Source organism: Heptranchias perlo, unplaced genomic scaffold (genome assembly GCF_035084215.1).
Source record: "Heptranchias perlo isolate sHepPer1 unplaced genomic scaffold, sHepPer1.hap1 HAP1_SCAFFOLD_44, whole genome shotgun sequence".
In the NCBI taxonomy this organism is placed as follows: Eukaryota; Metazoa; Chordata; class Chondrichthyes; order Hexanchiformes; family Hexanchidae; genus Heptranchias; species Heptranchias perlo.
In genome coordinates, this window is record NW_027139453.1 from 12,039,741 (window position 1) to 12,063,784 (window position 24,044).

The 24,044-nt window shown below is 45.8% G+C and overlaps 1 long non-coding RNA gene across 10 annotated transcripts in view; it reads left to right on the top strand.

The window, feature by feature from the left end:
* LOC137312965 (uncharacterized) overlaps positions 1 to 24,044 on the top strand; it is a 131,515-nt gene that overhangs the window by 46,729 nt on the left and 60,742 nt on the right. For 9 of the 10 annotated variants that reach the window (XR_010960979.1, XR_010960973.1, XR_010960972.1 and 6 more), the window contains 2 exons: positions 4,071 to 4,236; positions 20,045 to 20,210. This is a non-coding gene — a long non-coding RNA (uncharacterized lncRNA). The remainder of the gene's footprint in view (positions 1 to 4,070; positions 4,237 to 20,044; positions 20,211 to 24,044) is intronic. The other variant, XR_010960974.1, reaches the window with a different exon arrangement.

Genomic DNA, 24,044 nt, shown 5'->3' on the forward strand with positions numbered 1-24,044 from the left:
ACATGGAGATGGCAAAAATGCTGAACAAATATTTTGTTTCAGTCTTTACAGTAGAGGACACTAAGAATATCCCAACACTGGACAAACAGGGGACTCTCGGGGGGGAGGAGCTAAATACGATTAAAATCACTCAGGAGATGGTACTCAGTAAAATAATGGGACTCAAGGCGGATAAATCCCCTGGACCTGATGGCTTCCATCCTAGGGTCTTGAGGGAAGTGGCAGTAGGGATTGTGGATGCTTTGGTGATAGTTTTCCAAAATTCCCTGGACTCAGGAGAGGTCCCGGCAGATTGGAAAACTGCTAATGTAACACCGTTATTTAAAAAGGGTAGTAGGCAGAAGGCTGGAAATTATAGGCCAGTTAGCTTAACATCTGTGGTGGGTAAAATTTTGGAGTCTATTATTAAGGAGACAGTAACGGAACATTTAGATAAGCATAATTTAATAGGACAAAGTCAGCATGGCTTTATGAAGGGGAAGTCATGTCTGACAAATTTGCTTGAGTTCTTCGAGGATATAACGTATAGGGTGGATAAAGGGGAACCAGTGGACATAGTGTATTTAGACTTCCAGAAGGCATTCGACAAGGTGCCACATAAAAGATTATTACTTAAGATAAAAAATCACGGGATTGGGGGTAATATTCTGGCATGGGTGGAGGATTGGTTATCGAACAGGAAGCAGAGAGTTGGGATAAATGGTTCATTTTCGGACTGGCAACCAGTAACCAGTGGTGTTCCACAGGGGTCGGTGCTGGGTCCCCAACTCTTTACAATCTATATTAACGATTTGGAGGAGGGGACCGAGTGCAACATATCAAAATTTGCAGATGATACAAAGATGGGAGGGAAAGTAGAGAGTGAGGAGGACATAAAAAACCTGCAAGGGGATATAGACAGGCTGGGTGAGTGGGCGGAGATTTGACAGATGCAATATAATATTGGAAAATGTGAGGTTATGCACTTTGGCAGGAAAAATCAGAGAGCAAGTTATTTTATTAATGGCGAGAGACTGGAAAGTACTGCAGTACAAAGGGATCTGGGGGTCCTAGTGCAAGAAAATCAAAAAGTTGGTATGCAGGTGCAGCAGGTGATCAAGAAAGCCAACGGAATGTTGGCTTTTATTGCTAGGGGGATAGAATATAAAAACAAGGAGGTATTGCTGCAGTTATATAAGGTATTGGTGAGACCGCACCTGGAATACTGCATACAGTTTTGGTCTCCATACTTAAGAAAAGACATACTTGCTCTCGAGGCAGTACAAAGAAGGTTCACTCGGTTAATCCCGGGGATGAGGGGGCGGACATATGAGGAGAGGTTGAGTAGATTGGGACTCTACTCATTTTAGTTCAGAAGAATGAGAGGCGATCTTATTGAAACATATAAGATTGTGAAGGGTCTTGATCGGGTGGATGCAGTAAGGATGTTCCCAAAGATGGGTGAAACTAGAACTAGGGGGCATAATCTTAGAATAAGGGGCTGCTCTTTCAAAACTGAGATGAGGAGAAACTTCTTCACTCAGAGGGTGGTTGGTCTGTGGAATTTGCTGCCCCAGGAAGCTGTGGAAGCTACATCATTAGATAAATTTAAAACAGAAATAGACAGTTTCCTAGAAGTAAAGGGAATTAGGGGTTATGGGGAGCGGGCAGGAAATTGGACATGAAGCTGAGTTCGGATCGGTCAATGCCCTGTGGGTGGCGGAGAGGGCCCAGGGGCTGTGTGGCCGGGTCCTGCTCCGACTTCTTGTGTTCTTTAGATTTGTGGTTGGGATCAGATCAGCCATGATCTTATTGAATGGCGGAGCAGGCTCGAGGGGCCGATTGGCCTACTCCTGCTCCAATTTCTTATGTTCTTATGTTCTTATGACACTAGGGTGAGTTCAGGACGAAGGGTAGGGACGGTTACGATCTGAACCAACCAGCCAAAACGGATTGACAGAATGGGTATAGGGAGCAGTGGGAGGGTTTCACCTGATAGGACTGGAGCGTGTGAAATATCCGGATCTGAGACTAGAGAGTGGAAATAATAAAACTGTTGGAGCAGGAACAGAAGATTGATGAAATAGTGAAAAGTTATTCGCAGGAAAAAAGGAAGGAGGTTTTTGAAGTAGTGACAGAAGAAGTAACTTGATATTAAAAAAAGAAAAAAAAAACGAGAACTGGTCAACAGTCCAATGAATTGGAGTTCAGATTGTGTGTTATGTCTGTGAATCTACAAATCATTCCAAGCACGTTTGGAAAGTCAGAATCATGAGAGATGTGTTCTCGTGTCGCAAAGACAGGGCTGGAGTTGATGAACTTTTGGGGAGATACAAAATATTTCAGTCAGTTTCTAAAAATGATGGCAGATGTGCAAATGTTGGTTTCAAAGCATCAAAGTATCACAGTATCAAACTGTCTACAGTAAAATTATTCAATACAAAGGCGTCGATACAGCATCTTCAGCGAGCCATATTTCGAGACAATTTTAGGGAAGGATTTGGTTGTGAATTTAATTGCCGAGCTGGATATGCCACTGATCTCAGAGATAACGCAACCGAGGCTTTTAAAGGAATTCAGAGAGCAGATAGGAGGGACTATGACCACAATTTTTCAAAACTCACAAATTTTGATAACACAATTGTTGACGAAAATGTCCAGGTGGACTGAAAGAGACTAAGTAATGTCTGTGTTAAAACAAGGAGAATGTGTCAATCAGATAGCAGTGGTTGTTGGTGGCCAATCATCTCAGCCCCAGGACATTGCTGCAGGAGTTCCTCGGAGCAGTGTCCTGGGCCAAGCATCTTCAGCGGCTTCATCAATAAACTTCCCTCCATTATAAGGTCAGAAATGTGGATGTTCGCTGATGATTGCACAGTGTTCAGTTCCATTCGCAACCCTTCAAATAATGAAGCAGTCCGAGCCCGTATGCAGCATGACCTGGACAACATCCAGGCTTGGGCTGACAAGTGGCAAGTAACATTCGCGCCAGACAAGTGCCAGGCAATGACCATCTCCAACAAGAGACCGTCTAACCACCTCCCGTTGACATTCAACGGCATTACCATCGCCGAATCCCCCACCATCAACATCCTGGGGGTCACTATTGACCAGAAACTTAACTGGACCAGCCATATAAATAATGTGGCTGCAAGAGCAGGTCAGAGGCTGGGTATTCTGCGGCGAGTGACTCACCTCCTGACTCCCCAAAGCCTTTCCGCCATCTACAAGGCACAAGTCAGGAGTGTGATGGAATACTCCACACTTGCCTGGATGACTGCAGCTCCAACAACACTCAAGAAGCTCGACACCATCCAGCACAAAGCAGCCCGCTTGATTGGCACCCCATCCACCACCCGAAACATTCACTCCCTTCACAACCGGCGCACAGTGGCTGCAGTGGCTCCATTCACAGGATGCACTGCAGCAACTCGCCAAGGCTTCTTCGACAGCACCTCCCAAACCCGAGACCTCTACCACCTAGAAGGACAAGAGCCGCAGGTACATGGGAACAACACCACCTGCACGTTCCCCTCCAAGTCATACACCATCCCGACTTGGAAATATTTCGCCTTTCCTTCATCGTCGCTGGGTCAAAATCCTGGAACTCCCTTCCTAACAGCACTGTGAGAGAACCTTCACCACACGGACTGCAGCGGTTAAAGATGGCGTCTCACTACCACCTTCTCAAGGGCAATTAGGGATTGGCAATAAATGCTGGCTCGCCAGCGACGTCCACGTCCCAAGAAGGAATTTAAAAAAAGATAACTCGAGACTAATTAGTCCACGTCATTTGTGGACAAACCCCTCGAATCTGAAATTTCACGTCGAATTATTTAGCATTTAAGATTCAGTGAAGGCTGCAACGGCTAACTGTAGCATTTGACATTGTATTTGACAAATTTGATACAGCCGTGTTGAGATGAAAATATATCGGTCAATGGATTGTAACACATGCGGCATATATGGGTTTTCAGAAGGTATTTGATAACGTGGCTCACAGGAGGCGTCAGCCGTTTGGTATCAGAGGAAATGACGCCGCCCGGATGGAAGGTCGATAATGTGATAATTTTCTCCATTGTTGTTCACAGACCGAACACTGCGATCACTGAGTTCTTGACAAAGTCTGAAGGTTCCCAACTGATCCAGTTGACGAAATTCTACCGGGACAGACTGGAACAGGCAGCTGAAGCAGGGGTGGACGGAGTCAGTTCGTTGTCAACATACGAGAGGCATTTCAGTGGACAAGAACATCAGGTAAGTGGGAGGGACATGGGATCAATTTGGATGATTTAAACATCACAAAACGAATAGACGATCAGATCTTATAATCATAGAAGGTAACAGAAGAGAAACAGACCAAACTGGAAATAAATGGTTCAAACTGCAATTATTGTGAATCTGAAAAATGAAAGAAAGAGGTGAAAATACCCAACGGATTGGTCAGTATCTGGACAAAGGACAGGGTGACGGTTCAGTTATAACTCTAGTGTGGACTGAAAACAAAGTGAAACAGTTTTAGTGGAACTGGGAAAAGGACAGAACAGAGGCGACAAACAGGAGTTAGTGGGAATGTCATTCTTTCACTGACCTGGAATCTATTTCAGGATATCAAGGAATTGAGAGATGACAAAAAATATCTGCGGAGTTAAGGAGAGACATTTCAAGAACAAAAATGTTAAAATGATTGAATGTATCAAACCCGAACACGGAAACTGATCAAACAAACTGTGGAGAGCGCGAAACCGAGGCCGTGCGGGGTTTTGTTCTGCCCCATTCATCACCGGGGGTTAATTCTGCCTTCAGCGGACTCACAATCCGGGCAGTGGAACTTGCGGTGGAGCGTCACTCCCCGGGAGAGCACTTTCGGAAATTGCAGGCAATCAGCCCATAATATTCTGTCAATTACTTTTAATAGTATCGAAGTAAATGGAAGTTGAAATGGAGGACGGTGTGTAATGGACGGTCGATCTGACACCACCTGCTGAAGGTGGAAATCTTGGCAACCGAGTCATCGAATCATAGAAAAGAGGAGCAGGAGTAGGCCATTCGGCCCTTCGAGCCTGCTCTGCCTTTCAATATGATCATGGCTGATCGTCTATCTCAATATCATATTCCCGTTTGTAGAAGTTTTTACAGTCCGCTTTTATGTTCCTTGCATGTTCTCTCTCATTCTCTATTTTTCCCTCTTAATCAATCTCTTGTCCCTTTTTTGATCCGTTCAAAACTGCTCCCAATCCTCATGCTTGCTGCATTTTCTGGCAAATTGATATGACTCCACTTTGCATCGCATCCTAGCCTTAACTTATTTTGTTAGCCATGGTTGCGGCTCTTGTCCTTCTGTGTTTTTGTGCCAGAATGGAATGGAAAACTGTTGCGATTCATGCATTCGTTCCTAAAATGTTAGCCATTGCCTATCCACCGTCATGCCTTTTAATGAAGGTCCCAAATCTATCATAGCCAACTCACTCCTCATACCTTCGATTTAGTACCCGAGTTTCGGATTGCACTCCTTCACTTTCTATCTTAATGAAGAATTCTATCATGTTACAGTTACTCTCCTTTAAAGGACCCCGCACAACAATGTTTTCAATTAACCGCTTCTCAATGCACCATACCCAATCTAGAATAGCCTGTTCCCGAATTGCCTGCTCAACATATTGGTTTGAAAAACCATCTCGGACACACTCCAGTAATTAATGCCCCGCAGTATTATTGCTAATTTGGATTGGCCAGTATATATTTAGGTGAAAGTCAGCCATGATTAAGTTGGGATTCAGGGATATGGCGTAAAGATGTCTTCAGGTGATTGAGGGATATGGGAGGTCGTTGTGGATTGAGGAATTTTTTTTTGATGTGTGTAGTTGGGGTTGAGTGATAAGGGGAGAAGGTGTATAGGTGCGATTGAGGGATATGACGATAATGTGGGTAGGTGGGGTTGACGGATATGGTGAGGGGGTGGGTAAGTGGTAATAATGGATATAGTGAGAAGGTGGTTGGGTGTGTTTGAGTGATCTGTGGAGATGGTGCGTCGGTGAGTTTGTGGGATACGGAGAGAAGGTAGTTAGTTTGGCTTTGAGGGCTATGCTGAGAAGTTGCGTAGGTGGAATTGAGGGATATAGGGAGAAGTTGGGTTAGTAGTTGGGGATTGAATGATATGGCGTGAAGGTGGTTATGTGGGACATGGGTCGAAGGTTGGAATGTGGGGTTGAGAGATTTTTTGAAAAGGTGGGTAGGTGAGTTTAGGCATATGGTGAGTCGATGGATATGTGTGGATTGAGGAATATTTGGAGAAGATGGGTAAGTATGAGTGAGGAATATGAAGAGAAGGCGGTTAGGTGGGGATTGAGGTATATGGTGCGAAGAAGTGTAGGTGGTGATTGAGGGATGTTGTGAGAATGTGTGTAGGTGGGGTTGAGTGTTATGGGGATAAGTTGTGTAGCTCTGGTTTGATGAACATGGGGAGGTTTTTAGGTGGTATTGAGAGATATGGTGGGAAGTTGTTTAGGTGGGGTTGAGGAATAAGGTGATAATGTGGGTCGGTGGGGATTGAGGTATTTGGGGGTAAGAAAGGTAGGTGGGGATTGAGGGATATGGGGGATGATTGGTAGTTGGGAATTGAGGGATTTTGACTGAAGGTGGGTAGGTGTAGTTGAGTGAAATGGGGAGAAGATGGATAGGCGGGGTGGACGTATATGGTGAGGAGTTGGTTAAGTGTGATTTTGGGAAATATTAATGAAGGGGGTAGGTTATGATTGAGAGATATTGTGAGAAGGTGGTTCGGTGGGTTAGAGTGATCTTGGGAAATGGATGGTAGGAGGGAGTGAGAGATATGGGGAGAAGATGGGTAGCCGTGTGTCAGGGAGATGTGGAGATGGTGATTAGGTGGAGTTTGAATGAAATGTGGAGAATGTGTTTAAGTGGGGATTGATGGATATTGTGTGAATGTGTGTCGGTGGGGTTGAGTGATATGGGGAGAATTTCGGTAGGTGGGGTTGATGGATTTGGTGAGAAGGTGGTAAGTTTTGTTGAGGGATATCGTGAGAAGGTTTTGGGTGGTTGTGTTGAATGAAAAGGGTAGATAATTGGTAGGTGGGAGTCTCTCTCTCTTTCCCTGTCCCTTTCCCTATACCCCTCACTCTCTCTCTCTCTGTCACCCTCCTCGCTCTCTGCTCGTGCTCTCCCTCTGCTCTCTATCTCACCCCTTCCTCTCTCCCTCTCTCTCTCTCGGCCTCTCTCTCTCTGTGTCTGTCGCACTCTCCTCGCTCTCACCCTTTACTCCATATCTCTCCCCCTTCTCCTCCCTCTCTCTCTCTTTCTCTCTCTTCCCCATTTCTCAATATTTCACTTCCGTTTTTCTGTCTCCATTGTTTCTCTCGCTTTCTGTCTTTTTCTCCATCTGTCTGTCTCTTTCTTTCTCCCTCACCCCCACTATCTCTCTGTCCTTATTATTCAGATTCTCACAGTCTGTCTGCCTGTCTCTCTGTCACACTCCCCACCCCCTCCTCATTCTCCCTCTCGGTGTCTCTCTGCCTCTGCACTGTGTCTCCCTCTTTCGTTCTTCACTCTCTCCTCTCATTCTCTCGCTCTACTCTCCATATCTCTCCCTCTCCACCTCTAATCTCCACCTCTCTCAGTCAGTAACTCTCTCCCTTTCTATATATCTCACCTTCAATTTCAAGCTTCCCTTGTACTCGTTCTCTTTGCTACTGCCACGACACTCTGTGCCACGACACTCTGTGCCACGACACTCTCTGCCACTACACTCTCTGACCCATCCACATCTCTCTGTCTCTCTCTCTGTCTCTTTCCCTAAACTCTCTAACTCTGTCCCTTTCTCTCCCTCTGACTCTCTCACTCTGAATCTTTCCGTCTGATGCTCTCTCTTTCCCAGTCACTCAACCTCCACTCTCTTTCTCACTCTCTTTCTTTCTCCGTCTCTCTACATCTACCCTACTCTCTCTGTCTCTACTCGCTCTCTCTCTGTCTCCCTCCATCTACACTCTCTGATCCATCCCCGTCTCTCCCTCTCTTTATTCCTCCCTCCGCCCTCTCTGTTTGTCTGTTTCTCCCTCTGTTTGTGTCTTTCATTCTTTCGCCCCCACCATCTCTCTGTCTCTATAATTCTCTCTCTCTCTCTCTCCATGTGTCTCTCTCTCTGCTGATTCTCTGCCTTTCTAGCACTATCTCTCTGTCTCCCTCTCCATCGCTCTCTCTCTCTCCCACAATTCGTCTCTCTCTTTCTCTCTCTCCATCTCCCTCTGAGTCTCACTCTCTTTCCCTCAGCTATCTCTCCCTCTATACTCGTCTCTCCCTCTATCCTCGTCTCTCCCTCTCTGTCTGTCTCCCTTTCGGCCTCTCCTATTTATCTCTATTTATTGCTCTCTTCTCTCTGTTTCTATCTCTCTTTGTCACATGTCTGTCTCTCTCGTTCTCTCTCACGAACTATATCTCTATGTCTTCATTTTTCTCTCTCCCTCCCTCTACCTTTTTGCTTATGTCACCCTTTCTCTTGCCCCTTTCTCTGTCTCTCTTTGCTCTGACACTGCTGGTCAGCAGTGTCGCCTGCTGAAGATTGTGGTTGGTGATGACATTGACCAGGAACGTCGGAACAGGAGTCGGCATTTTGATCCCTGGAGCCTGTTGCGCCATTCAATGGCATCATGGCGGATCTCTGACCGAACTTAATTTACCCGCCTTAACCCCAATATTAACAGAGTTAAGAAAAATCTATCAACCTCAGAATTATAATTAACAATTGAGCTAACACCAACTTCCGTTTGCAGAAGAGAGTTCCAAATATCTCCCACCCTTTGCGTGTAGAAGTGTTTCATAACTTCACTCCTGAAAGTTCTGGCTCTAATTTTTAGGCTGAGACCCATAGTCCTGGACTCCCCAACCAGCGGACATAGTTTCTCGCTGCCTTCCCTATCAGTTCCCCTTAATAGCTTGAAAAATTCGAACAAATCAACCCTTAATCTTGCAAATTCCAGAGAATGCAACCCTAGTTTGTGTAATCTATCATCATTATTTAACCCTTGATGTCCAGGTATCATTCCAGCAAATACAAAGTCCAAAATGAGTTTTAACAGCTCGGTAAGTTTTAATTACTGCCAATCAAGTAAAGATGAACTTTTATAAACGAGGACTCTCATATCACTCCTTATTGTATTAGTTTTTTGGTGGTTGAAGAAGAATGAAAATTACAATATTAATTTTTAAACGTTTTCCTTCTGTCTCATTAATTTAATTCAATTATTTCGTTGGTTTTCGATTTTAGAAAAAAATTACAATACCATACAGAATGCAAACTTTAAAGGAATGAAGTCTGCTTGATTGTTTGAGCAATGCAGCCTAATTCTGTGGGCGGAACGTCTCGTCCTTACCGAATTTGTGTTCGTGTCTTCTCCTCACACACCTTTCCAGCTACGCGGCAAATCACGCTGCTCAGAGGCTGGGTTGATAGAGCACAATTTTTGTAAAGTTCAAATTCAAGCAATTCATCGCCACAGAGCCTAGAGTCAGTATTTTTGTTAATTTAATTCGCATGAGCTGCAGTGAGTGTTGCCTCGCCGCTCGCAGCGACTTCAGGCCCAATGTCTCCTGCCGCTCTGCCAATTTCCTAACCAGGTCAATCATTTTCCCTCAATTCCATCAGCTTCAACTTTAGCTAACAGTCTCTTCTGAGGGACTTTATCGAATGCCTTTTGGAAGTCCATAGAAACAAATTCCATAGACATTCCCCTGTCCACTACTTTAGTCACCTCTTTGAAACAAAATCTATGCTGGCTCTTTCGATCAGCTGAAAATTTTCAATGTGTTCAGTCACTATCCTTAATTAGAGACTCGAGTAATTTCTCGAAAACAGATGTTTGGCGAACTGGTCTATAATTCCCTGGTTTCCTTCTATCACCTTTCTTAAATAGTGGAGTGACATGTACAGTTTTCCAATTTAGATCAATGTTCGTACACCGTTAGGCTGTTCATTAAATCTGGCCCATTGCTCATTATTAATTCTACTGTGGCCTGCCTCCTTGTTTCTCCTCGGTCATATTGTTGCAGAAAGTTTTCCTGTACATACTCAAGAAATTCGTTACCTTTCTGACATGAGCTCGTCTGTTTATCCCAATCTATATGAAAGTTAAAATCGATCCCCATATAAACCACTCTGCCTTTGCTACATGCTTGTCTAATCTCCCCATTTATACATTCTGCCGCTTCACAGCTGCTACAGGGGTTCTATACACAACTCCCACTTTGGGATTAAATCGTTTTCTATTTCCTAATTCTACGCATAAAGTTCCCACTGACTGCCTACCTCTCGTTATATCATCTCTTATCAATGAATAAATTTCATCCTTAATCACTCACTATACTCCTCCCCCTCTACCAGTTCTCCTATCCTTCCTATAGACCTTATAACCTGGTATATTCAGTTCCCATTCCTGACTGTTGTACAGCCATGCCTCACTAATGGCTACCATTTCGTACCCTGTAGGTTGAATTTGTGCCCACATTTCATTCAATTTGTTGCTTATACTTCATGCGTTTGTATAAAGAACGCTTATTTGGGCCACACACCCTGCCCATATTGTAATATTGTATTTCTCACACATTCCTTATTTCTCTCTCCAGATTGAATTACTTTTCATCAATCAGTATTGTAACACACACATTCCTTATTTCTCTCTCCAGATTTAATTACTTTTCATCTTTCAGTTTTTCCTTTACATGTAGTGCTGAAAGCATAATTTCTGACTATCATTCTACGCTCTTCCTTTTTGTTCCAGAATTGTTATTTATATTACTTTTCCAACTGAGCTCTAGACCCAATTACAAATTTAAAGCCGTATTTATTCTTAACGCTGGAACCCTGGTGCCAGCCCGGGTCACGTGGAGCCGGTCCCAACGGTACAATTCCATCGTGTCCGAGTACAGGTGCCAGTGTCCCACGAAGTGGAACCTCTCCTTCCCACACCACTCCTTCATCCATGTGTTCTCCTCCCTAATCTGCTTATCCCTACGACTATTTGCACGTGGCTTAGGTAATAATCCAGAGATTATAACCCTTGTGTGTCTGTTCTTTTTAAAATTTTGCTCTTGAAACGCTCACTTTATGGACTGTCATCACCTCTCTCATGGCTGGAATGTGATCTCCTCTCTCAGTGTCTGGACTTTGATCTCTCTCAGTGTCTGGACTGCAATACCCTCTCAGCAATTGGACTGTGATCACCTCTCTCAGTGTTGGGACTCTGATCTCCTCTCTCACTGACCGGACTGAGATCGCCTCTCTCCGTGTCTGGACTGTGATCTCCTCTCTCAGTGCTTGGATTGTGAGCACATCTCTCAGATTCTGGACTGTGATCTCCTCTCTCAGTGCTTGGATTGTGAACACATCTCTCAGATTCTGGACTGTGATCTCCTCTCTCAGTGCTTGGATTGTGAACACATCTCTCAGATTCTGGGCTGTGATCTCCTCTCTCAGTGCTTGGATTGTGAACACATCTCTCAGATTCTGGGCTGTGATCTCCTCTCTCAGTGTCTGGACTGTGATCACCACTCTCAGTGTCTGGACTGTGATCTCCTCTCTCAGTGTCTGGACTGTGATCACCACTATCAGTGTCTGGACTGTGATCTCCTCTCTCAGTGTCTGGACTGTGATCTCCTCTCTCAATGTCTGGACTGATCTCCTCTCTCAGTGTCTGGACTGTGTTTTGATCTCTCATTGAATGGACAACGATCTACTCTCTCTGTGTCTGCACGATGGTGGGCCCTGGGAATGATGCCCCCCCCCCCCACCCCCGACCATGATACAATTGCCACACTCAACACTGACCTGTGAAGGAATTGCTCGAGGAACCGAACACCAGTGAAAAACAGAACCTTCCGGTGTGAACAGCAAGATTTTTGTAATAACAGGGCTCACCAACAGAAATACAGTCACGGACTTAATGCTTTGCAACATGAGGCATGGGAAATACCAACCACCCTCGTTTAAACTGTTCCAAGGACAGGAATAAAATGGGTCAGATATAGAGTAAAGCTCCCTCTAAAATGTCACAACAAACACTCCCAGGGTAGGTGAAATAGGGGTTAGAAACAGAGTAAAGCTGCATCTACACTGTCCCGTCAAACAGTCCCAGTTCAGGTACAGGGTTAGAAACAGAGGGAAGCTCCCTCTACACTGTCCCATCAAACACTCCGAGGCCAGTTACAAAACAGGTTAGATACAGAGTAAAAGTCCCTCTGCACTCTCCCATGCTCTGTGTGTGGGTCTCAATCCCACTCCGGGTGATATCTACTAACGGACACCGGGATGGAGCCTGGGCCTTTTCCTGAGATCACTGCCTTCCCCCATTCTCGTTCATTCTCCCTTTCTTCGATGCTCTGCTCCAGTTTCTCAGTCCGATTGGTGTTAAAATACAAATTGCTGTTATTGTCAACATTCTTCCTGGAAAAAATCCATTGAAGCAGCAACAAGTGGCTATTTTTTTGCTGCCAACAGCTCAGAGGCATTTCCAAAACATCTCCTCCGGTCTCTATTTACTTATCCCTCCTCTGTTTCTCGATTTTCAGTTCCTCGAACTCTTTGTCTTTCTCTTTATGTCTCTCTCTGTCTCTATCGTGCTCTCTTTCTCCCTCTACTCTCTCTTTCTCCCTTTGCTCTCTCCGTCTCTCTTTATCTTACCCCCAACATACACCGTTCAGACATTCGTCCCAAAGAGTCCATGCCGTTGTCTTCTGCTCCACATGGTCCTCCTTTCACCCTGCTTCATCATGACCCAATCAACATATCTTTCTATTCCCTCATCCCTCGTGTGTTTATCTAGCTTAATCTTAACAGCATCGTTGCTCGTCGCCTCAACTCACTTGTGGTAGCGAGTTGCTCACTCTCACCACTCCCTGGGTAAACGAGTTTCTCCTGAGTTAATATTGGATTTATCATTGACTAGCTTCGATTTTTAACCCCGAGTTCTGCTCTCACCCGCGGGTGGAATCATCTTCTCTCCGTCTACCGTATCAAACCCGTCATTAAACTTAAAGACTTCTATCAGGTCACTCCTCAGTCTTCTCTTTTCAAGAGAAAAGACATCCAGCTTGTTCTCTCTTTCATGATAGTTATATCCTCCCCGTTCCATGATATTGTTTCAGTAAACTGTCCGTGATGCACTCGGGAAATGTATTGCCATTATAACGCATTCAATGGGAAAATTAAAATCTCCGTTCATAACTGCTTTGCCTGAGCTACAGGCTCCTCTGATCTCCGTATTTCTGTATGGGTTCAATACTTCCTGTTTGAAGTATTTGTTTCATTAATTGAAAGCTTTTCATGTCCCAGTTCCCCTCAGTGGGTTGTGATCTCCAGTGTGTTCTTTCAAAGAGCCAGCACAGGCATGACGGGCCCAATGTATGCTAAGATTCCAGAAATACTTAGATTTGCACAGCTGAGAAACAGGCCATTCGGCACAATAGATACATGCCGTGGTTTATGTTCCACACGAGCAAAAGACCACCCTTCTTCATCTAACCCCATCAACATATCCTATTCCTTTCTCATCTCATAGAAACATATGGTATTCTGAGGGACTAGACAGGATACATGGTGATTACACTGACTGGTGAATCAAGACCAATGGGGAATAGTCATTCCCCATTCCCCAGATAAGGGGTCGGCCATTAAAGACTGAGATGAGCGCACTCGCTTGAACATCTCATCCAAATGACGACACTTCAAAGGGTACAGCCCCCCCTCAGTACTGACCTTCCGACAGTGCATCACTCCCTCAGTACTGACCTTCCGACAGTGCAGCACTCCCTCAGTACTGACCTTCCGACAGTGCAGCACTCCCTCAGTACTGACATTCCGACAGTGCAGCACTCCCTCAGTACTGACCTTCTGACAATGCAGCACTCCCTCAGTACTGACCTTCCGACAGTGCAGCACTCCCTCAGTACTGACCTTCCGACAGTGCAGCACTCCCTCAGTACTGACCTTCCGACAGTGCAGCACTCCCTCAGTACTGACCTTCCGACAATGCAGCACTCCCTCAGTACTGACCTTCCGACAGTGCAGCACTCCCTCAGTGCTGACCTTCCAACAGTGCAGCACTCCCTCAGTACTGACCTTCCGACAATGCAGCACTCCCTCAGTACTGACCTTCCGACAGTGCAGCACTCCCTCAGTACTGACCTTCCGACAGTGCAGCACTCCCTCAGTACTGACCTTCCGACAGTGCAGCACTCCCTCAGTACTGACCTTCCGACAGTGCAGCACTCCCTCAGTACTGAACCTCCGACAGTGCAGCACTCCCTCTTTACTGACCCTCCGAAAGTGCAACACTCTCTCAATACTGACCCTCCGACCGTGCGGCGCTTCCTCAGTACTGCTCCTCTGACAGTGCAGCATTCCCTCAGAACTGATCCTCTGAGCGTGCAGCGCTCCCACAGTACTGGCACAGGAAATTGTCGGCCAGGATTAAGATGCTCAAGTCTCTGCTGTGTGTGGGGTTCGAGCGCACGACCTTCTGACTCTGAGGCCAGATGCTACCCACTGAGCCCCGGCTCATAATGACTATGTCATAAGAACATAAGAACATAAGAAATTGGAGCAGGAGTAGGCCAATCGGCCCCTCGAGCCTGCTCCGCCATTCAATAAGATCATGGCTGATCTGATCCCAACCACAAATCTAAAGAACACAAGAAGTCGGAGCAGGACCCGGCCACATAGCCCCTGGGCCCTCTCCGCCACCCACAGGGCATTGACCGATCCGAACTCAGCTTCATGTCCAATTTCCTGCCCGCTCCCCATAACCCCTAATTCCCTTTACTTCTAGGAAACTGTCTATTTCTGTTTTAAATTTATCTAATGATGTAGCTTCCACAGCTTCCTGGGGCAGCAAATTCCACAGACCTACCACCCTCTGAGTGAAGAAGTTTCTCCTCATCTCAGTTTTGAAAGAGCAGCCACTTATTCTAAGATTATGCCCCCTAGTTCTAGTTTCACCCATCTTTGGGAACATCCTTACTGCATCCACCCGATCAAGACCCTTCACAATCTTATATGTTTCAATAAGATCGCCTCTCATTCTTCTGAACTCCAATGAGTAGAGTCCCAATCTACTCAACCTCTCCTCATATGTCCGCCCCCTCATCCCCGGGATTAACCGAGTGAACCTTCTTTGTACTGCCTCGAGAGCAAGTATGTCTTTTCTTAAGTATGGAGACCAAAACTGTATGCAGTATTCCAGGTGCGGTCTCACCAATACCTTATATAACTGCAGCAATACCTCCTTGTTTTTATATTCTATCCCCCTAGCAATAAAAGCCAACATTCCGTTGGCTTTCTTGATCACCTGCTGCACCTGCATACCAACTTTTTGATTTTCTTGCACTAGGACCCCCAGATCCCTTTGTACTGCAGTACTTTCCAGTCTCTCGCCATTATGTTATTGCTTGACGAGTCCGTGGGACAGATCTCCCAACTTTGGCACCAGTTCACAGACGTTCGTGAGAAGGACTTTGCAGGCCCGTCTGGGCTGGGTGCGCCTGTCTGATACCGAGGCCATATTTCAGAGGGCAGTTAAGTCAACCAGGTTAGTGTGAGAGTTGATTCAGAGTTGGAGGGAAAGATTGAGTATCAGGAACAAAATAGCTCTTTATACCCCTTCAGAAACTGGAATACTCTTGGGAGTGATTCTGAGTCCAAACTCACCTTAATGAGAGGAGTATGTTCTGAACTCTTGAGAAGGTGGGTAGTTGGGAATTACGGATAAGGGGAGAAGGTTGCTTGGTGAGAATGAGCAATATGGAGAGAAGATGGATTGGTGAGATGAAGGAATATGGGGAGAAAGTGGGTAGGTTGGATTTAGGGATATGGGGAGAAGGCGGGTAGGTGGGGATTGAGGGATATGGTGGGAAGGTGGGTAGGTGGGGATTGAGGGATATCGTGGGAAGACGGGTAGGTGGGGATTGAGGGATATGGTGGGAAGGTGGGTAGGTGGGGATTGAGGGATATCGTGGGAAGACGGGTAGGTGGGGATTGAGGGATATGGTGGGAAGACGGGTAGGTGGGGATTGAGGGATATGGTGGGAAGGTGGGTAGGTGGGGATTGAGGGATATCGTGGGAAGACGGGTAGGTGGGGATTGAGGGATATGGTGGGAAGGTGGGTAGGTGGGGATTGAGGGATATCGTGGGAAGACGGGTAGGTGGGGATTGAGGGATATGGTGGGAAGGTGGGTAGGTCGCGTTGAGCGATAGGGAGAGAATGTTTTCAGTTGGGGATTAAGGGATATGTGGAGAAGGCGAGTAGGTAGGCTTTGGTGATGTGGGGAGAAGGTGGGCAGGTGTGGATTGAGGGTTATTGTGAGAAGGTGCATTTCAAGGAGCTTCATAAAGGAGGAGAGTGAACTCGATAGTTTACGGAGGGAATTCCAGAGGCTGGTGACCAGGCAGCTGAAGGCACGGCCGCCAATGGTGGAGTGCAAGAAATCGGGGATGCGCAAGAGGCCAGAATGTGAGGAGCGCAGAGACCTCAGTGGGGGAGGATGGGGTTGAAGTCTTGGGGGAGGTTACAGAGATAGTGGGATCGATGGCCGTGGAAGGATTTGAACACAACGATGAGAATTTTAAAATCGAGGCGTTGCCGGACAGGGAGCCAATTTAGGTGATGATTGAAAAGGACTTTGTGCGAATTAGGATACGGGCAGCTGAGTTTTGGATGAGCTGAATTTAATGAAGGGTGGAAGATGGGAGGTTGGCCAGAAGAGCATTGGAATAATCCAGTTTCGCGGTAACAAAGGCACGGACAAGAGTTTCAGCAACAGATGAGATGAGGCAGAAGCAGAGACGGGCGAGTAACAGAGATGGAAGTAGGCGGACTTGGTGATGGAGAGAATATGAGGTCGGAATCTCAGCTCAGGGTCAAATTGGACGTCAAGGGTTGTGAATGGTCTGTTTCAGCATCAGACGGTGTCCAGGGAGAGGGATGGAGTCGGTGGGTTGGGCTTGTTACGGGAGCACACGATGTGGACTGGCAGTGATCCACCCCATGGTACAATAACCACACTCAGCGCTGACCCGTGCGGCAACTGCCGGTGGAACACGGATCCATGCGAGAGGCAGAACCATCGGAGGTGAACAGAAAGAGTTTTATAATAACAGGGCGGAGCAAAATAAAACATTGTCACAGTGTTTAATGCTTAGGAATGTGAGGCAAGAGGAACATCAACCACCTCAGTCTGAACTGTTCACAAGTAGAAAGAGAACGGGTAAGATAGAGAGTAAAGCCCCCTCTACACAGTCCCATCAAACACTCCCAGGACAGGTACAGCACGGATTAGATACGGAGTGAAAATCCCTCCAGAGTGTCCCGTCAAATACACCCAGGGCAGGTACAGCACGGTGAGATACAGAGTAAATCTAGCTCCACACTGTCCCATCAAACACTCCCATGCATGTACAGCATGGGTTAGATAGAGAGCACAGATCCCTCTACAGTGTCCCATTGAATATTTCCAGGACAGGTAGAGCACGAGTTAGATAGAGAGTCAAGCTCCCTGTACACTATCCATTCAAACACTCTCAGGGCAGCAACAACACTGTTTAGATACAGAGTAAAGCTCCCTCTACATTTTCCCATGCTCTGTGTGTGGGCGTCAGCCGCACACTGTGTGTTATCTACCAACAGAGACTGGGATGAAGCCTGGTCCTTCCCCAAAGATCAATGACTTCCCCCCTTCTCGGTGATTCCAACGCCCTCTGATGCTTTGATCCTGATTGTTTCTCTCTCTCACTCTACTCTCTCTCTCTGACCAGTCTCTATCACTCGCTCTGTCCCTGTCTCTCCCTCTCTCGGTCTGTCACTCCCCTGTTACTCTCTCTGTCTGTTTCTCTTCCTCTCTCTGTCCCTCTGTCGTTCTCTCTCACTCTCCTCGTGGTCTTTATCTGTCTTCCCCTTTTTGTCTCTTTTTCTCTTCTTGTGTTCTCCTTATCTTCCTCTTGTCTCTGTCTCATCCTCTCTACCCTCTATCCATTTACCCTCTCTGTCTTCTTCTACTCTCTCTCATTCTCTGTCTCTCGTTCTCTCTCTGTATGTACTCTATCTGTCTCCTTCTACTTTCTCTCTATCTCTCTTCCTCACATTACTCTCCTCTTTCTCCTGCTCTCTTTGTCTGTACCCTCTCTGTCACCTTCTACTATGTCTTTCTCGCGCACTCCACTTTCTCTCTCTCTCTCTCTACCGCTCCCCTGTGAGATAAAAAAATACTTGGCAATATATCTCGATGGGAAATGAAGAAATATTTTTTTCTCGAGGTTTGTTGTTATGTGGAATGCAATACCTAAAAGAGCGGTGGAACCACATTCTATAGGCACTTTCAAACGGCAATTGGACATGTCATTGAAGAGGAATAATTTGCAGGGTGATGAGGAAATCGCTGGGTTGTAGGATTAAATTCGGCACTACTTTCAAAAAGCTAGCACAAGCATGGCGGGCCGAATGTAGGCTAAGATTACCGAATTTCGTGGACTGCTCAGCTCAGAAACAGGCCATTCAGCCCACAAGGTCCATGCCGGTGCTTATGCTATAAACCACCCCACGCCTCTCCTTCTCCATCTAACCCCATCAACATGTCCATCTATTCCTCTGCCATCTCATTGAAACATCTAAAATAGAACATAAGATTCTGAGGGGACTTGTCAGGATAGATCCGGAGAGATTGTTTCCCTTGGCTGTCGAGTCGAGAACAAGGGGAAATTGTCTTCAGATAAGGGGTCGGCCATGAAAGACTGAGATGAGGAGGAATTTATTCACTCAGAGGGATGTGAATTATTGGAATTCTCTACCCAGAGGACTGTGGATACTGAGTCGTTGATAATATTCAAGGCTGGAATTGATAGAATTTTGGGCTCGAGGGGAATCAAGGGATTTGGGGATCGGGCGGGAAGGTGGAGTTAAGGTAGAAAATCAAGCATGATCTGATTGAATGGTGGAGCAGGCTCGAGGGCCCGGATGGCCTACTCCTGCTCACATTTTTTATGTTCTTATGTTCTTTCTCTCTCATCTGTTTATCCAGATTACTCTTAAATGCATCTTTGCGATTCTTCTCAACGACACTTCGTTGGCGCGAGTTTCACATTCTCACCAGTCTCTGGTTTAAGACGTTTTTACTGAATTCATTATTCGATTCAATTCGATTTATTAGTGACGATCTGATAATAATGGCCCTTGGTTCGAGTCTCCCCTTCAAGTGGAAACATCTTCTTCAGGTATAACCTATTAAACACATAATTAATCTTAAAAACCTCTATAACGTCACTCCTAAGTCTTCTCTTTTCTGGAGAAAAAAGCCCCAGCTTGCTCTCTCTTTCCTGACACGTGCAACCTCTCAGTTCTATGATATTGTTTCAGAAAACTGTCCTGGATGCATTCTGGAAATGTATAGCCTTTGTGTCTCAGTCTATGTGAAAATTAAAATCTCCCTTCATAAATCCTTTGCCTGAGCTACATGCTCCTCTGATCTCCGTATTTCTGTGTAGGGTCAATACTTCCTGTTTGAAGTATTTGTTTCATTAATTGAAAGCTTTTCATGCCCCAGTTCATCTCATTTGGTTGTGATCTCCAGTGTGATCGAGCCGTCTATGGGTTCAGGCTCTGAACAGCAACTTGACTCTCTGATCCGCGACTGACAGCACACCCATTTTAAACAGACACAGAATGATCCGGGACTGACAGTACACCCATTATAAACAGACACAGAATGATCCGGGACTGACAGCATACGCCTTTTAAAAAGACATGTAATTAGTGAGCATTTCAGATTCGGGGAAGGTTCGAACGGATTAACTGTGGACATTTGACATCGTATTTGACAAATTGTACACAGCCTTGTTGAGACGTGACTATATAGGTCAATGGATTGTAACACATGCGGCATATATGGGTTTTCGGAAGGTATTTGATAACATGGCTCACAGGAGGAGTCAGCCGTTTGGTGTCAGAGGAAATGTCGCCGCCCGAATGGAAGGTCGATAATGTGTTTGGTTTTCTCCATTGTTGTTCACAGACCGAACACTGCGATCACTGAGTTCTTGATCAAGTCTGACGGTTACCAACTGGTCCAGTTCACGAAATTCTACCGGGACAGACTGGAACAGGAAGTTGAAGAAGGGGTGGACGGAGTCAGCTTGTTGTCAACATACGAGAGGCATTTCAGTGGACAAGAACATCGGGTAAGTGGGAGGGGAACGGGATGAGTTTGGATTATTTAAAAATCACAAAACTAACAAGATATCAGAGCGTAGAATCAGAGAAAGTAACAGAAGAGAAACAGACCAAACTGGAAAGAAATGGATCAAGTGTAATTATTGTGAATCTGAAACAATGACAGGAAGAGGTGAAAATACCCAGCGGATCGGTCAGTATCTGGACAAAGGACAGGGTAACGGTTCACGTATAACTCTGGTGTCGACTGAAAACAAAGTGAAACAATTTTAGTGGAACTGGGAAAAAGGACAGAACGGAGGCGACAAACGGGAGTTAGATGGAATTTCATGCGTTGACTGATCTGGAATCTACTTCAGGATATTAAGGAATTGAGAGATGACAAAACATATCTGCGGAGTAAATGAGAGACATTTCAAGAACAAAAATGTTAAAATGGTTAAAATGTGTAAGACCCGAAAAGGGAAACTAATCAAACAAACTGTGGAGAGCGCGAAACCGAGGCCGTGCAGGGTTTTGTTCTCCCCCAGTTATCACCGGGGGTTTATTCGACCTTCAGCGGACTCACAATCCGGGCAGTGGAACTTGCGGTGGAGCGTCACTCCCCGGGAGAGCACTTTAGGAAATTGCAGGCAATCAGCCCATAATATTCTGTCAATTACTTTTAATGGAATCGATGTGAAAATGTGGCATGGTGTGCAATGGACGGTCGATCTGACACCACCTGCAGAAAGTGGAAATCTCGGCAACCGAGTCATCGAATCATAGAAAATAGGAGCAGGAGTAGGCCATTCGGCCCTTCGAGCCTGCCTTACCATTCAATATGATCATGGCTGATCCTCTATCTCAATATCATATTCCCTCTTGTGAAGTTCTTGCAATCCGCTTTTATGTTCCTTGCAAGTTCACACTCAGACTCTATTTTTCCCTCTTAATCAATCTCTTGGCTCTTTTTTGCTCAATTCCAAACAGCTCCCAATCCTCAGGCGTGCTACATTATCTGGCAAATTTATATGACTCCTCTTTGGATCTCATCCTATCCATAATTTCTTTTGCTTGGCATGTTTGGGACTCGTTTCCTTTTTTCTTTTTGTGCCAGATTGGAATGTATAACTGTTGCAATTCATGCATTTTTCTTTAAATGTCAGCCATTGCCTATCCACCGTCATGCCTTTTAATGAAGGTTCCAAATCTATCATAGCCAACTCACTCCTCATACCTTCCTCGTTTCCGTTGTTTAGATTTAGTACCCTAGTTTCGGATTGAACGACTTCACTTTCTATCTTAATGAAGAATTCTAGCATGTTACGGTCACTCTTCCCGAAAGCACCCCGCACAACAAGGTTATTAATTAACCGCTTCTCAATGCTCAATACCCAATCTCGGATAGCCTGTTCCCAAATTAGCTCCTCAACATACTGGTCTAAAATATCATCTCGTACACACTCCATAATTTAATGCTCCAAAGTCATATTGCTAATTTGGTTTGGCCAGTATATATGTAAATTAAAGTCACCCATTATTAAGTGGGTATTGAAGGATATGGCGGAAATACGTCAATAGGGGGTTGAGGGACATGAGAGGTCGTTGTGAATTGAGGGATTTTTGTGAATGCGAGTCGGTGGGGTTCAGTGATATGGGGAGAAGGTGTGTCGGTGTGGATTGAGGGACATGGGTAGAATGTTTGTAGGTGCGGTTGACGGATATGGTGAGAGGGTGGTTAAGTGGTAATTAATGGATATAGTGAGAAGGTGGTTGGGTGTGTTTGAATGATCTGCTGAGATTGTGCTTTTGTGGGATACGGAAGGAAGGTAATTTGGTGGGGATTGAGGACTATGCTGAGAAGTTGGGTTGGTGGGATTGAGGGATATGAGGTTAAGGTGCATGGATGTTGACTGAGGGATCTGGGAATGTGGATAGTTGGGATTGACTGACAAGCTGAGAAGTTGGTAGATGGGATTGAGGGATATGTTGGGAAGGTGTGTTGGTGGGGATTGAGGGATGTTGTGAGAATGTTGGCAGGTGGGGTTGAGTGTTATGGGGAGAAGGTGTGTAGCTGTGATTTGAGTGTTATTGGGAGTTGGTTAGGTTGTACTGAGGGATATGGTGAGAATTTGGGTATCTGGGGTTTGAGGGATACGGTGAGAAGTTGTGTCGGTGGGATTGAGGAATAAGGAGAGAATGTGGGTAGGTTGGGATCGAGGGATATGAGGGGATGATTTGTATTTTGGAATTGAGGGATTTTGTGTGAAGGTGGGATGTTGTGGTTGAGTGACATGGGGAGAAGGTGTGTCGGTGGGGATTGAGGAATATGTGGAGAAGGTGGTAGGTGGGGTGGATGGATATGTTGAGGAGTTGGTTAGGTGTGATTGTGGGAAATATTAATAAAGGTGGTTGGTTATGATTGAGAGATATTGTGAGAAGGTGGTTCGGTGGGTTAGAGTGATCTTGGGAGAAGGATGGTAAGAGGGAGTGCGAGATTTGGGGAGAAGTTGGGGAGCCGTGTGTCAGTTATACGTGGAGAAGGTGATTAGGTGCAGTTTGAGTGAAATGTGGAGAATGTGTGCAGGTGGGTATTGATGGATATTGTGTAAATATGTGTAGGTGGGGTTGAGTGATGTTGGGAGAAATTCGGTCGGTGGGGTTGATGGATATGGTGAGAAGGTGAAACGTTTTGTTGAGGTATATTGTGAGAAGGTTGGGTGATTGTGTTGAGTGAAATTGGTAGAAGATCGGTCGGTGGGAATCTCTCTCTCTTTTCCTGTCCCGCTCCCTATCCACCTCTCTCTCTAGCTGTGTCTCACCTTCATCGCTCTCTGCTCGTGCTCTCCCTCTGCTCGCTATCTCACCACTTCCTCTCTCCCTCTCTCTCTCACGGCCTCTATCTCTGTGTCTGTCGCACTCTCCTAGCTCTTTACTAGCTCTCACCCTCGACTCCATGTCTCTCCCCCTTTCTCTCTCTCTCTCTCTCTGTCTCTGACTCATCCCCATCTCTCATTATTTCTCTTCCGTTTCTCTGTCTCCAATGTTTCTTTCTCTTTCTGTCTGTTTCTCCATCTGTCTGTCTCTTTCTTTCTCCCTCAACCCCACTATCTCTCTGTCCGTATTTTTCAGATTCTCACAGTCTGTCTGCCTGTCTCTCTGTCACTCCCCCGCCTCCTCATTGTCTCTCTCGGTGTCTCTCTGCCTCTGCACTGTGTCATCCTCTTTCGTTCTTCACTCTCTCCTGTCACTCTCTCCCTCCACTCTCCATCTCTCTCCCTCTCCACCTCTAGTCTCCACCTCTCTCAGTCACTAACTCTCTCCCTTTCTATATATCTCACCTTCGATTTCAAGCTTCCCTTTTACTCGTTCTCTTTCTCTCTGCCACGACACTCTGTGCCACTACACTCTGTGCACTACAGTCTGTGCCACTACACTCTCTGTCCCATCCCCATATCTCTGTCTCTCTCTCTCTGTCTCTCGGCCTATACTGTGTAACTCTGTCCCTTTATCTCCTTCTCACTCTCTCCCTCTGAATCTTTCCCTCTGATTCTCTCTTTTCCAGGCACTCACCCTCCACTTTCTTTCTCTATCTCTTTCTTTCCCCGTCTCTCTATATCTGCCCTCCTCTCACTGTCTCTACTCGCTCACTCTCTCTCTGTCTCCCTCCATCTACACTCACTGATCCATCTCAGTCTCTCCCTCTCCTTCTTCCTCCCTCCACCCTCTCTCTCTGTCTGTTTCTCCCTCTGTTTGTGTCTTTCATTCTTTCTCCCATACCATCTCTCTGTCCTATAATTCTGTCTCTCTCGCTATGTCTCTCTCTCACTCTGTTGATTCTCTGCCTTTCTATCACGATC